Source organism: Maniola jurtina, chromosome 5, assembly GCF_905333055.1.
Source record: "Maniola jurtina chromosome 5, ilManJurt1.1, whole genome shotgun sequence".
NCBI lineage: Eukaryota > Metazoa > Arthropoda > Insecta > Lepidoptera > Nymphalidae > Maniola > Maniola jurtina.
Genome location: NC_060033.1, coordinates 3,385,814 through 3,401,366, shown reverse-complemented (window position 1 = coordinate 3,401,366; position 15,553 = coordinate 3,385,814). Strand labels below are relative to the sequence as shown.

Below are 15,553 nucleotides of genomic sequence, written 5' to 3'. Positions count from 1 at the left end.
GCAGGTACACTATCATAAAAATGTTTAGTTGAATTCCTCTTTACAGACAGGTTGTAATAAAAAATTAGTATTGAGCCATTTTATCTAGGGTAAGCAGTGCTTTTATGCCTCTATGACTTGCATTCCACTGCACTATATAGATTTTATTTCAAGCTGGCGACTGGCATCACTAGTCACTACCAATATTACATGCATATTACTATGCATATTATAAAAGCGGAAGTGTGTCTGTTTGTTGGTTTGTCCTTCAATTACGCCGTAGCCCGCAACGGAGCAACGGATCAACGTGATTTTTTGCTTACATACCTAATATATGTATTATGTAGTTAAAAACGTGGAGAGTGACATAGGCTACGTTTAGGCCACAAAATTAAAGTTTCCTACGCAGTGGCGTGCTCAGGATTTAAAGCCAGGGTAAGCATTAACATATGAACTTATTTTCTGGCAGGTCATAATGGAAAATAAGTGTTGATTTATTACAACTAGGGTAGGCAGTACTTTTATACCTCTATGAGCTGCACGCCACTGTTCCCACGGGATTTTTAAAAACCCCGCGAACCGCATCAGCTTTAATTTACACCTGGCTGACTAGCTGATGGTTATTTTGTTATAGTAATTTTCCTTAAAGGGGGGTACTTACCTATCAATTGTGAAGAACACGAGCGATAAAAGCGATACTGTCTATACCATCAATGTTTTCTAGATGGCGATATCGATAATATTATTGATAACTAGTAGGTTCAGGTACCTACTTACGTAGCCCCCAAGGGCAGGGTTGGCTCGTCTATATAATAGCGAATTAGGCGAGGTCACTCGAATTTGGGGGCCGGGATAGAGCAGCGGGGTGATTAGCACTCAGTGTCTAACAGTGAATGATAGCCACCGAGCTTATTTTTATAAACTATTGAAGGTTTTCTACGAAACAATATTTTGATATCACCCAGTGTAACAAACAGCAATGTAGAATCAACCAACCTCGGTGGCTATCATTCGTAGGCGTTAGACACTGAGTTGGCGAATCACCTAGCGTCTAGGTACCTGTTCCAGGCTCACACTTTTCTATAATTTCGAGTGCAGAGCCCTCAACGATTACTGGGTGGGCCGAGACATAAGAATTAGACACGATTTTCGTCTTACTCATGTTCATTTTCAGGCCTATCTGTTGTGAAACTTTGTCATTGAGCTGTAAATGTAGAAACTGGGTATGAACAGGCAGTTGTTTCAGCATCTCAATAGCGACCTTAATACAGCCCCAGTTTCCACCAAATCAAAAACTTTCTCATAGTTTACAAACGCTTAGCAAAGTGGCAGATTATTATAATAACCTTCAGTTATATTATGCATAACATGTCGCAGCTTATGAATGTGACCTATAGTGCTTAAGCTTTTTCAGAATCAAGCTTGTTAGGGATGCTGAAAGTCATCGAACTTATTATGGTGACGATTCATAATGACTTACGATAACAACAGCTTATAGACATGGCTTAGCAGCGAAATGAGTCTATGACTCTTCTTGATTAATGTTTGTAACTTTGTAATTTCGTTATGCAATGAACTAGATTAATTTGAATATAAGATTCACTAACCTTTTGTGCCCACATTGCAACAAATAAACCATTACTTATTATTTATTACGGCATTATCGCCATGACGGGATTGAAAATCCCTTGGAAAAAGATTGGAAAATCGCTGAAAGACCTTAAGTACTGGTTTGCCACCCGCTTTCAGGAATTCTACTGTGATTCTGACATCACCGAGCGAATTTTTATCCTTGAGTTGTTTGAGAGCCATACTTATCTCGTATAAACTGGCATCTAGGATATCTTGGGTATAGTGTCCCGTCAATTTAGCTCTGGGATCTTTAGCCAAATCTTCAACAAGTCTTTGTATTGTATTGTGTTGTATTGTGTATAACTGTCCATAGAACTTCTCCACTTATTTCAAGAGCTCAAGTTTAGCTGAAATGAGGTGTTGTCAGTTTTTTATCGTATCAGCATGCCCTGCCACGAAAGATCTGTCTGCTAAAGACACATCTTTCGTGAATACTTTTGAGTTCCTCTTCCGCTCTATGGTATCTTTAAAACGAAATTAAAGATCCATAAGTCACGTGTTTGTACAATAGAGATCTGCCAGTAGGAAGGTGCATCTGCTGAAGACTACAGTATCATTTCTGGCCTTTTTCTAGCCATGAGCTTTAAAATCATAAAAAATATTTGTTATTTTTGGACGATAGGCCGTAAAGAAATTGGACTCCACCACCTGGCAGGTTCTACCAACCTATTTATTGGAAAGGTAGGCTCTGAAATTATATATTGTAGTAGTGATTTTTTTGTTAATTATATAGTAACCTAGTGGTATGATGAGCCGATTAGTTATTTTATTGACTATCATGAGTTTACGTCGCCATCAAACTAAATTTTAACATAGTTTTATTCTATACAATGTCGTATGTAAGAAAAAAAACAATGTCATAGCAACGTAAAATATAGCATGTAATGTAATACAACAAAATTTTGAGAAATAAATGCCGAAGTAAAATGTTGTATGTATCACTTAACACAAAATTTATTATAATTCTGCAACGTAAACGGTTGTATGTCATCATACAATACTGTTTTTGGGTGTCCTCAACGACGTAAATTGTTGTATGTAATCTATACAATAGTTTAGCTTGGCATCACTATTAAATTACTAAAATACGATCATGAAATAAAAAAATGTAAACACAACCGTGACATATCAGTGTCTTGAGTTACAAACATTTCATCTGAAGTCCGGCGTGATCTGTTGTATCTGTTACATACGAGGTGCAAACGTGCGACTTCACCCCACATAAAACGTTGTAAAGGTCAATATGATATTTTACGTCGTCCTCGTTTGAAACATACAACATTATACGCCTCATAAGTACTTTAAAAAACAACATTTTTAGGATTTTTTTTAATTGAACATATAAAATACATAAAAATAGACATTGTTATGTAAAAAACGCAAAATGGCAATTTTGTGGCTTACAACAACTTACGTGGGAGGTGTCGATATTATGCATATCGATGAATTCGAATCGCAAAATCAATGTCTGAGTTCGTTTTACCAGACGTCAACAGCTGTATCTCAACAAATCATTAAAAAGCTTACTTATTAAATTACCTCCCAAGTCGTAATGTAACAAACGCAAAAAGAGAAAAACCGAAGGAAGCAGGAGATGGTTTTATTTCATCTTGATCCGTTTTGTTTGAAACTAAATACCTAAGTATATGATCTTCTAAGCAGATGTTAAGCACTATTAATAACTGTACTTTGAATTAGTGCTGTTTTTATTATTTTGCCACCGATTGACCCCTGTATGGATACTTAGAATTTATTTTAATTTTAAGGACTTAACTATACTTGTGTGGGTACCACCAGACACAGGGAAATTATTGTATAAGACTATATTTTGTTAATAAAACATTTTCATTTTTCATTTTCATTTTTGAAGGAAATCTATAATATCTAGGTATATTTAAGCAGGAATTAAATGTACAAGCCTCGGTTACCGGCGTGAGTACTATCCAGTGACGGATTAACCCTTAATCAAATTAAGCAATTGCCTAGGGCATCACGTCTGAGGGGGCACCAGAAGAAGCACAAAAAAAATCCGTCCTACGGATTCGAATGCCCCCGAAAGCCGCAAGGTGCATTTCAATAAATTATGCTTTTTAGGGTTCCGTAGCCAAATGGCAAAAAACGGAACCCTTATAGATTCGTCATGTCTGTCTGTCTGTCTGCCCGTCCGTATGTCACAGCCACTTTTTTCCGAAATTATAAGACCTATACTGTTGAAACTTAGTAAGTAGATGTATTCTGTGAACCGCATTAAGACTTTTACACAAAATTAGAAATAAAACAATAAATTTTGGGGTCCCCAATTCCCATACTTAGAACTGAAACTCAAAATATTTTTTTTTCATCAAACCCATACGTGTGTGGTATCTATGAATAGGTCTTCAAAAATGATATTAAGGTTTCTAACATCACTTTTTTCTAAACTGAATAGTTTGCGCGAGAGACTCTTCCAAAGTGGTAAAATGTGTGTCCCCCCCCCTTTAATTTCTAAAATAAGAGAATGATAAAACTAAAAAAAATGTATGATGTACATTACCATGCAAACTTCCACCGAAAATTGGTTTGAACGAGATCTAGTCAGTAGTTTTTTTTAATACGTCATAAAAACTAAAAATATGTTTAAATTTTCAAAGTAATATAACTATACCAAGCGGGGTATCATATGTAAGAGCTTTACTTGTATATTCTAAAACAGATTTTTATTTATTTTTATGCATAATAGTTTTTGATTTATCGAGCAAAATGTCAAAAAAATACCAGAGTACGGAACCTTCGGTGCGCGAGTCCGACTCGCACTTGGCCGGTTTTTTATTGTTGTCGCACCTAACTACTCCACTTCTAAAGTACGTTATATCTCATCATCTTATTTTACAAAAAACTAATGTTTTTAGGCGGTAAAGGTTTAAAGACCGATTCTAGTTGACATGTGGATAGGGGGGCCCACAGGCATGGATTGCTTAGGGCACCAAGTAGTCTTAATCCGTCACTGGTACTATCCCAACTACACATTCACTTCTCGTTGCTCGCCAACTCGTTTCTAGTTTATAGCTCAATTATTATTCGTTTCTCGCTAATTGTCGGCAGTTTGACAAGTGTCTAAGAAAATAATTTTCAGAAAGCAGAGCAGATCAATACACTGAGCTTACCTAATCTTAATCTATATACTTATTAAAGGAAAAAGTGACTGACTGACTGACAGATCTATGATGTACTTAGGTATTTCTTATGATATAAGTAATACAAGTATAAATTAAAAATTTATAACACCCCCGACAAGTGGAGGTTACAGTAACTAGAAAAGAGCTGATAACTTTCAAACGGCTAAACTGATTTTCTTGGATTATAGCGCAGAACACTTTCGATCAAGCCACCTTTCAAACAAAAAATACTAAATTAAAATCGGTTCATTAGTTTAAGAGCTACGATGCCACAGACAGATACACACGTCAAACTTATAACACCCCTCTTTTTGGGTCGGGGGTTAATTAAAAGGGTTTTATCATGGTTTGATGGTTTGATTATGCTCTTAAGATGTTCAAGTATGAGATATCTCATGAATCATGTTGCAATAGCCAATATACCTACAATCAGCACGTGACCAGACATGGGATTCTAATGAACCCTATCAATAAAGGCTAGCTCAAATAAGGAATGTAGGTAGGCACCTAAGAGTTTCGTCGAGACTATCGATTCATACCAATCATAATTGCTAACGATAATAAATATTAATACGATAATAACATTTAATCCCCTCGCAATAAAACACAGATTCCCCTGTAGGTTCTTGTAAGTGGTACCTAGGTAGATACCTAAGGATCGGGAGTGATCTGACCAAACGAATCTCTACTATAATGGGTACAGAACAAAGACTAAGATGTGGGCGTACTAAAGTGCACAATAAAATTATTGAGAAACGCATCTATAAGATGATCTATATAGGGATATTTAGTGGAGCTGGTATTACCACCGCAATAATTCTAGAATATCTTGATAAATAATTGTATCCATCACGAAGAACTCGATAATACTAGCGACGTTGACCTCGTGGACTAAGGTTTTTTAAAAATCCCGTGGAAACACTGATTTTTCTGGGATAAAAGTAACCTTTGCCAGTCTTAGGGATGCAAGCTATTTCTGTAGTCTGAACCAAAGATAAACATCGGTTAAACGGATGCGCCTTTTATGAATCCCGTGGGAACTCTTTGATTTTGCGGGATAAAAAACAGCCTATGTTTTTCCTCGGGATATAAGGGATATATTATTGCCACTGTGAGTCTGTACTAAAAATCAAAATCGGTTAAACAAATGGAAAGTGAAAAGCTAGCAAACAGACACACAGTTTCATATTAATAATATTAATATCGATTGTTCATTTTTCATAGTTTAGCTAGTCTAAAATCGAACAACCAGTCTCTAGTCCATCGCGCCGAACGTTTCTCACGATATGCTTACTATTAATTAGCGTTCTATCCGATTACTTAGGAACTACGCGGTCTCTACTCTAGAACTTTTCGGAACTGTTCCAACTGCCATCACCCCTACGATAAGCATGGTTACTGCCACTTCAGCTTGCGGATGTTCGTCAGTGACCAAGTTGCGTTCTCCTGCGAACCAAAATTGCGAAAACCTAAACCAACGTAGCATCAACTTTGTAAAGTTCCCGTCGCGTTTACATTAAGTGACACGGAGATCTGCCGTATATGAAACCTTATATTGTACATACACCGGTCTTAAATTATTAAGGAGAATATTTGACGACGAAAAGGATCGCATTCAGTCTCGACTCGGGCCGAGAACGCGTGGGCTAGACTTACGCACCATTCCGGCAATAAAGCCCTAATCATCCAATAGAATTAAATAATACGGCGCAGTGAAATAGCAGTGTTTCCTTTAACTGCTACGCGAACCATTATCGAGTTTGGTCGTTCCATTTTCAAATTTTGCCCGCGTCTAACCAGCCAGTAAGCAAATGGCTTTTTTAGTGGCCAGCGCGAACTTTGCATGCTCGAGAAAAGAGTTCATAGTTTAGCTATTAAAACTTTTTGTTGCTCGACAAGTTTCACAGTGGATCCCTTTGTAAAGAGGAAGATGAAAATTTTCAAGAAGAAGCTCCGTTTCTCGATAGCTTCAAGCTATATCTAGACTTTTGCAGTTACCTATAAGATTTTAGGAAATTGGTGGAAGTACACATATCAATAGCGACTTTCCCGATTTTTCACAAAAGGTAAGTTCATATTCATAACATGATTTTAATTTCTTTGTCATAGTTTAATAACAAAAACAAAATATTAATAGTATACTAAGTATAAGTATGTTCATCGTTCCTGCAGTTAACTTGCAATTAGGTCGCTACAGACTATTAGAGCGAAAGTAGCCTGTAGAGTTAGACTTTTTAAAGTTTTTTTTTAGTAAAAAGCACCTAGCTATGTGGCAATCCATGCTTTATTAGAATTAAAAACATGATTATTTGTAATAATTACTTAGATTTATTTCCTTTAGGTAGGTAGGTAGGACTTTACATACAGCTACCTAATAATTGTGTCCCTTTTGAATCATCTAGTCTGTTTGTAGTCAATGACTCTAAAAGAGACGACATACTAAAGCAACCGACTTTACATTGTTGCACAAAAGCCGCCGGTTTTCAATTAGATACAAGGTAGGTCTCCTAAGTGTACGTGAGCGAACCTGCATGCCTGAGAGTTTCCATTATGTTCTCAAAGAAGTGTGAAGTCTGCCAATCTTGCTTGTCCAGCACTTGGCCAGCATGGTGGACTTAAGTCCTTCCCATTCTGAGTGGAGACGCATGGTCAGTAGTCAGCTGGCGATGGGTTGAGAGTACCGACTATTTTAGTAGGTATTTAATTTTCTCAAAAGTAAATACTTACCTACATTAAAATGTTCCTACTGACTTTTTAAAAATTAATTATTCGACCAAATAAGTAACAGGTGTACGTCGTAATTCCACTAGACATCCTGAAACTCTCTTGAATGTGGATGTTGCACATTCCCCTTAAATATATAAGATACTTAGTTAACTTAACAACAATTATAGGTAAGCATACAAATCTAAACTGAAATCATAATATTATAATGTAGGTAAAGGTATCTTCTCAGAAAGAATCTTACGGTACCTCTAAGATAAATGATAAAACAGAGATAAATATACTCACACTATACCTAATGACGTCATATACTCTTATAGATCTCAAATAACAAACGTAATCAGCTGAATAGTAATTATTCTGGGAAAAGTGAAAAGTCAAATTAAAGTTTTAATTCTGCATGGCAATTCGATTGATGATGTATGGAATTTTCAGTTTTTGACTTCGTCCGCGCGAGTTTTGGGGTTTTAACAATCTCGTGGAAATTTTCCGGGATAAAAAGTAGCTTATATCCGGGATGTAAGCTATCTCTGTACCAAATAAATGACGCCGATGACTCTTTCGCATATTTACTTAATTAAAAGGTATTTGCTTACCTATTAATCTTTTACCGCCAGCCATGAAAAATTTTGACGGGTTTAACAATTACTTTTCAAAGAAAGTCGACAACTAGGTATATAGGTGATTATACCTAACATATTATGTTTTTTAGGGTTCCGTACCCGGAGAGTGCCATTGGGCCCTATTTTAATAAGCCTCCGATATCCGTAGGTCTGTCCGTTCGTCTGTCTGTTTGACTTGCACTTCACTGGTTCTTCTTACTTCAGTAGATGTTGCATGCAGCAATTTACAAAAAATCCCAATACACCGTTATCTTCAAGTAGCGAGATGTTCTTATCTCTAAAACCTACAGTAAATAATATCTTATTGCATATGATCATATTTTGTTTATAAGATAGCATTAAGATAGGTTGTATGTACTATATCTAACTATTATACTTTCATGTTGCTAAGCGCGGTTTCCTCCGCTTCAAAAAACTATATCCTACTTACTTGCCTACTGCTTTGACGACCGGCCTAGCGCATACATCACATTAATATTATAAAGGGGAAAGTTTGTGTGAATGTGTGTATGTTTGTTACATAGATATGTATTATTTGGATTTCTGTGGTTTGTTACTCCTTCACGCAAAAACTACTGAACGGATTGGGCTGTAGAATAGAGATAGATTATACCCTGGATTAGCACATAGGCTACTTTTTATCCCGGAAAATTAAAGAGTACCCACGGGATTTTTAAAAACCTACATCCACGCGAACGAAGTCGCGGGCATCAGTAAATATAGGAAATACTTTGAAATAATAAAGTTGTTATGGATTACACCGACGCTTTTTATAACGGTCAACACGTGTAAGGTATATTGTACTAACAGACGAGCCAGTTTAGTTCCTACCGATACGATCGGACCAACTATGTCCATGGGGGTGCGGGCAAATCCCGCATATCGAACTTATATTCAAATTAATTAAACAAAGTCATTCTCACACATAAATACGGTAATTTTTAATTCAAAAGGAAAAACGGGCCCCATATAGGATGACTTTGTTTTATGTCTGTCTGTCTGTCTGTCGTGTCTGTCGAGAAAACCTATAGGGTACCTACTTCCCGTTGACCTAGAATCATGGGCAGGTAACTCTTATAGCACAAGTAAATAACTTACTTAGAAATCAGTAGTATTGCCTGCAGCCTTTCTGCAGCAGGTCCTACAATAAGATCTATTTTGCTTCTATTTGAAAATAATTGTAACCTTTGACATACGTTTCAAGGTAGCCTATACAATGGGACAATTGGTATAGATTGATATACAATGCCAGGTCCTTATGTGTTAACGCATAGGGAATTAAGCTTTTAAGATTTAAGTGCTCCTCAGTCATGCAGTAGGTAGGTACCTACCAACCTACGTAATAACAAAATACCAAATAGTTAATTATTTAACAAGTGTAAATTAATATACCTAACACCCCCGACAAGTGAAGGACAGTAACTAGAAAAGAGCTGATAACTTTCAAACGGCTGAACCGATTTTCATGGATGATAGCTAAGAACACTCTCGATCAAGCCACCTTTCAAACAAAAAAACCTAAATTAGTTTAGGAGCTACGATGCCACAGACAGATACACAAATACACAGACACACAGATAGGTACACACGTCAAACTTATAACACCCCTCTTTTTGGGTCGGGGGTTAAAAAAGAAAAGAATTCTGCTATTACAATTTATGCGACAACTAGGTATATCCCTAGTTATAGTCTTTAATAGTATCCGAAGTTCGATATCTAAGAGTTCCTTCATAGTTGGGTACCTTTACAATTACAACTAACTCTTAGTACTAACATAGTATACATTATAGTGCAAAGATTTTGTGTACAAACACAGTCGATCTATTCGATCACTCAATGGGAGGGCCATCTAACACGACAGGAGAGAGAACAGGCGCTGGTTCAGCGTCGGACCAACGGTTTCTTCCTAATTCAGGGTAGCTACTGAGACTTTCTTTTACCGAAAAACACACTAACTTTTGTTTTAGTCTGACTTGCAACCAAACGAGCTTGTAGCCTTATTAACCCCCGACCCAAAAAGAGGGGTGTTATATTAAGTTTGACGTGTGTATGTACAGACAGATACACAATCTGTCTGTGGCAACTCCTAAACTAATGGACCAATTGTAATTTGGTTTTTTTTGAAAGGTGGCTTAATCGAGAGTGTTCTTAGCTATAATCCAAGAAAATCGGTTCAGCCGTTTAAAAGTTATCAGCTCTTTTTTAGTTACTGTAACCTTCACTTGAAGAAGAACTGAGGGCGCTGCAGCGAACAGTGAAACATTAGCTCCGCGTAAAAAGTATTTTAAATAGACAATTAATGCAATTTAGTTGTTCTTGGTGTGTTAAATATGTAAATCTATGTGCAACTCATGAGTAGAAACGTTTGCAAAAATAAATATTTCCAGGAAGTGTGAAAGTTTCCGTGTTTTTAGTGCCACCCGTCCGGACTTCAATATACCTACCTACACAAGAAAGACTGTGGAAGTGATCACAAAGCGAAATACAATACTCGATTAGTGGCCTTCACGGATTATAAACTGATAAAATAAAGGAAAGTTTAGAGCCAAATTGGATAATTAGGTACCTACGTCATAAAAAACCGGCCCGAAAAGTGCGATTGCGAATCAAATTCATGGAGGTAAACATACCATTTCGTTGTGATGTAGGTACTGAATACTGATGGATGTTGGAACTCACACTGAGAAGGTCAGTACGACAATAAAAAATACACTAAGAAACTTACTTAATTCTACTGCATAGAAAGGAGATGATGAATTATTATTAAACTCTGCCTACTGGACTTCATAAATGCGAGTACCGATTCATTGGAAGTGACATTAATCTGGACCAACAACCGAATTTTGTTTTATGAAGTCATAATAGGCTGTACATAAGATAAGGGAGTGTGCGAGCAATATAGTTCCATATCAAATCTTTGTGTACCTATGAACTAACTAACAGGACATAATAAGCCTAATGTGATGCGAGATACTTCATACTATTTGTACCACAACTTGTAATTTGATTGTTGCGGTGAACACTAGTGGATACCTAGGTGTTTTTGACAGTCAGTGACTAGAAATTAACAGCTTACTAAAATAATGTGTTACTACTAATGTTTGTGTGTACTTAACACCCAAATTAAGAAAATATATTTTGTGATTATTGTTTGTTCAAATAGACTTGTTTAGCATCAAAGTGGAAAAACCTTTAGATTAATAGAATAATACTAAATATATGTGACATTAACTAAATAGGTATTTATGAATTTCTGAATATTAAATTTTGACCTAAATGGATTTACATATCAATGACATGTAAGGTTTAGCTAATTATATTATTGCTTTATTGTTTAACTAGGAATTAAAAGTTACATAAATAATAATTAATGTGTAGGCAGGAACCTATTGACATCCAAATTGTATGAAATATTTGTTATGATTAGGCACCTACCTAGCATTAAAGTGGAATAGGTTCAAAGCGTACAAAATACATATTATAACACTTACAAACTATTTATGAATATTAAATTTTGACTTTAAATATGGATCTATCAATATAGACATATCTAACATTAGAGTAGATAGATTGCAGATAGAATACTATGAAATATAACATTACCTATTGATGAATTTATAAAATAATATAAATTAATAATAATAATTTTTAGTTAAGTACCTTTGGATCTATCAATTAAATGTGAGGTTTAATTGGTAGATTAAATAATATTACTATTAATTGAATATAGAAAGTCACAGTGTTTCATATTACTATTGCCATTACTACTAACTGACATGAATTACTTATAAATAGATAAAATATATTATAGGCTTTATTGTTTGTAATAAAATATAACTAGGAATTAAAAGTTACTTAAAATAATTAATGTGTAGGCAGGAACCTATTGACATCCCAATTGTATGAAATATTTGTTATAATTAGGCACCTACCTAGCATTAAAGCGGAATAGATTTAGAGAATACAAAATACAAAGAACAACCATTTATTAACTAATTAACTATTTATGAATATTAAATTTTGACTTTAAATATAGATCTCAATTAGATGCAAGGTTTAATGATTAGATTACATAATATTATTATTCAGGACTATAGGAAATTATTTCATATGATTATTGTTTGGTTTGTATAGACTTAGCCAAAGTTAGAGTAGATCAATTTCAGATAGTATACTATGAAATATAACATTACCTATCAATGAATTTATAAAATAAAATAAAAATTAATAGTAATAATTTTTACTTAAGCACTTTTGGATCTATCAATTAAATGTAAGTTTTAATTGGTAGATTAAATAATATTACTATTATTGAATATAGAAAGTCACAGTGTTACATGTTGCTATTGCCATTACTACTAATTGACAGGAATTAATTAATAGAAAAACTATAATACTTTACCTTTACTTATAGGAAAGTACTTACTAGAAATAATTACTCCCTTAGTTTATCGCTCTCATTAGTGTGTGGCAAGTTCAACATGTCGAACTTCGAGCAACTGTTACGCGAGCTTAGATGCGACATCAGAAAAGATTCGGAGGAGTCACTCAGAATAGTGGAAGAGCGAATCACAAAAAGTATTAACGAAAATATAGATACAAAATTCGAAGACATTCAAGCGCAGATTGAAATAATAAAGAAGAACAGTAACGAGCAAAATGAGAGGATTCTAGCAATAGAAAAACAGATGAAATGCAGGAATATAATATTTTTTGGAGTTGAAGAAGGGGAAAAAACTTATAAAGAATTAGAAAATAAAATAATAAATATAGTAAAAACAGAAATAAAGGTGGATTGCAACAGTAACGAAATTGAAAGAACAAGAAGGATGGGGAAAAAAGCAGAAAATAAAATAAGACCGATAGTAGCCACTTTTACAACTTATGGCAAAAAGATTTCTATTCTCAAAAATAAACAGCAACTTAAAAACAAAACGATTTATTTGAAGGAAGACTACCCACAACAGACATTGGAAAAAAGGAAACAGCTTCAAGACCAATTACAACAAGCACGAAATGAAGGAAAGATCGCATACCTACGCCAGGATAGGCTAATAATACACGAACCAAATAAAACTCGAAAAATTGTGGAAAGTACAAATAGTCAGAATCCTCGGAAAAGAGAATTACAGTCTACCCCTCCTAGTAAAATGAGCAATCCTTATGTACAACGAAATGAACCGTCATCGAACTATCACATGGCAAAGAAAAATAAACATAAGATGAATGCCCAGAATAATGGACAAAGCTCGATGAATAGTTTTTTACAAAAACGAAGCGAAGACCTAGTACCAAAAATATTTATTCCAGCTACACAAAATGAGGAATGCGATGAATAGCAACTACCACGGCCCCTCCAAGATAAAAATAACTCTGCCGCCAACTCAACACAAAATAACATAATAATTAATAAGAAGAAACACTTTTACAAAAACAGTCTCCCAAGCCGGTTGGTCACCGTGGGAGAGCTAGACCAGTACCCTGCAGTCAGATTGGATAGTATAAGTATAAGTACGAATAATATTAGAATACATGACAAAAAAAATAACTTTATCATCAAAACGAACACAATAAGGAATAAAAACTCAGTTAAAAATAATAACAATGGAAATACAAATAACGATAGAGAGCTCCATATATTGAGTATGAACGTAAGAACACTAGGAAGCGATGAACGATTATTAGAATTGGAACAAGCACTGCAAAAAGTAAAATGGGATATCTTCGGATTAAGTGAAGTACGCAGAATGGGGGAAATGATAGAAGATAGGGATGAGTACATATTTTTCCATATCGGTGAAACAAAAGGCCACTATGGCATTGGCTTCTTGGTTAAAAAATACCTTAAGAAGAATATCAAAGAATTTAAAGGTATATCAGAGCGAATCGCTGTAATAAATATAGATCTTCCAACATTGGGAGCATCAACAATAATCCAAATACATGCACCAACTGAAGATACAGACAAACAGAAGAAGGAAGATTTTTATACAAAGCTACAAGAGACGATAGACAATAACACAGAGAAAAATATTTTTGTAATGGGCGATTTTAATGCACAAATTGGAGAAGCTATAAAGAAAGATGATAAGATAATGGGTCCATATAGCTATGGAGTGTGTAATGATAATGGAGAAAAACTTATTCAGTTTGCAAGAAGTAATAATTTGGCTATAATAAATACATTTTATAATAAAAAATTGCACAAGAAATGGACTTGGATTTCGCCGGATGGCAAAACAACAAACGAAATAGACTTTTTCTTGAGCAATAATAAAAAAATAGTAAAAAATTTTAAGGTACTCAATAACTTTAACTTTTACTCTGACCACAGATTAATTCGGGCTCAATTAAGTTTAAAACATCAAAGGAAAACTAGACGAAATTTTGCCAACACCAATGCAATATATGGAAAAGATGAAGGTTTACTAATAAATACAGAATTACAACAATGGAAAAAGGAAATTGACCTGCCTCAAACTATAGACAGTATTATAGAGGTAAAAGAAATCTATGATGATTTCGAAGAAAAACTTAGATCAATACAAAAATCGATAACAGCTCAGACATCAACCAATAGCAAAGAAATACCAGAAAATATTATAGACTTGATGAGACAGCGGAAAAATTTGATAAAAAATAGAAAGAATAACAGGAAAGAGATTAATGAAATAAGTAAAAGAATTAATAGACTCCTCAGACAAAAGAAACGAGAAAAGAGATCAAAACTTATACAAAAATATATAGAATCAACCGGCGCTATTAAAAAAGCATATAGAGAATTAGATAAAAAAGTACAATGGATACCCAAAATTCAAAATAAAGAAAAGAAGCAAGTTGGTAACAGAGAGGAGATTATAACAGTAGCGACTAAATTTTACGAAAATTTATATAAATCTGACCAAAACTCTGCCGAAGACATAAACCTGAATAGAATAGAAGAACCGATACCATGGATCTTGCCAGAAGAAGTGTCTAAGGCTCTGTCTACACAGAAGAATAATAAATCTCCAGGCGAAGATAACATCACAAATGAGCTTCTTAAAGCAGCTGAACCTGCAATTAATGATATCATGTGTACAATTTTCAACGCAATATTACATAGCGAAAATATACCAACACAATGGACTCGATCAATAATAAAACTATTACATAAAAAAGGTGACCCTAGTGACATTAACAACTATCGTCCAATTAGCTTAACTTCAAATATATATAAAATATTTTCTAAAATAATTCTTAAAAGAATTGAAAGCACCTTAGATGAAAATCAGCCTTTAGAGCAAGCAGGCTTTCGAAGTGGCTTTTCAACTATTGATCACATACATACCCTAAACCAAATAATTGAGAAATATAATGAATATAATAAAACTATTTACATAATATTTATCGACTACTCAAAAGCTTTTGACAGTTTAGAACACAATGAAATATGGAAGG

At 34.6% G+C, this 15,553-nt stretch overlaps 1 protein-coding gene across 2 annotated transcripts in view; it reads left to right on the top strand.

The window, feature by feature from the left end:
* LOC123865711 (laccase-4-like) overlaps positions 1–15,553 on the top strand; it is an 88,582-nt gene that overhangs the window by 2,103 nt on the left and 70,926 nt on the right. Inside the window, exon 1 of one of the 2 annotated variants that reach the window (XM_045906922.1) lies at positions 6,380–6,832. The exons of the other annotated variant lie outside the window; for it this stretch is intronic. The gene's annotated coding sequence lies outside the window, so the exon portion shown is untranslated. Of the gene's footprint in view, positions 1–6,379; positions 6,833–15,553 lie in introns of those variants that run through there. 2 annotated transcript variants of the gene reach the window in all.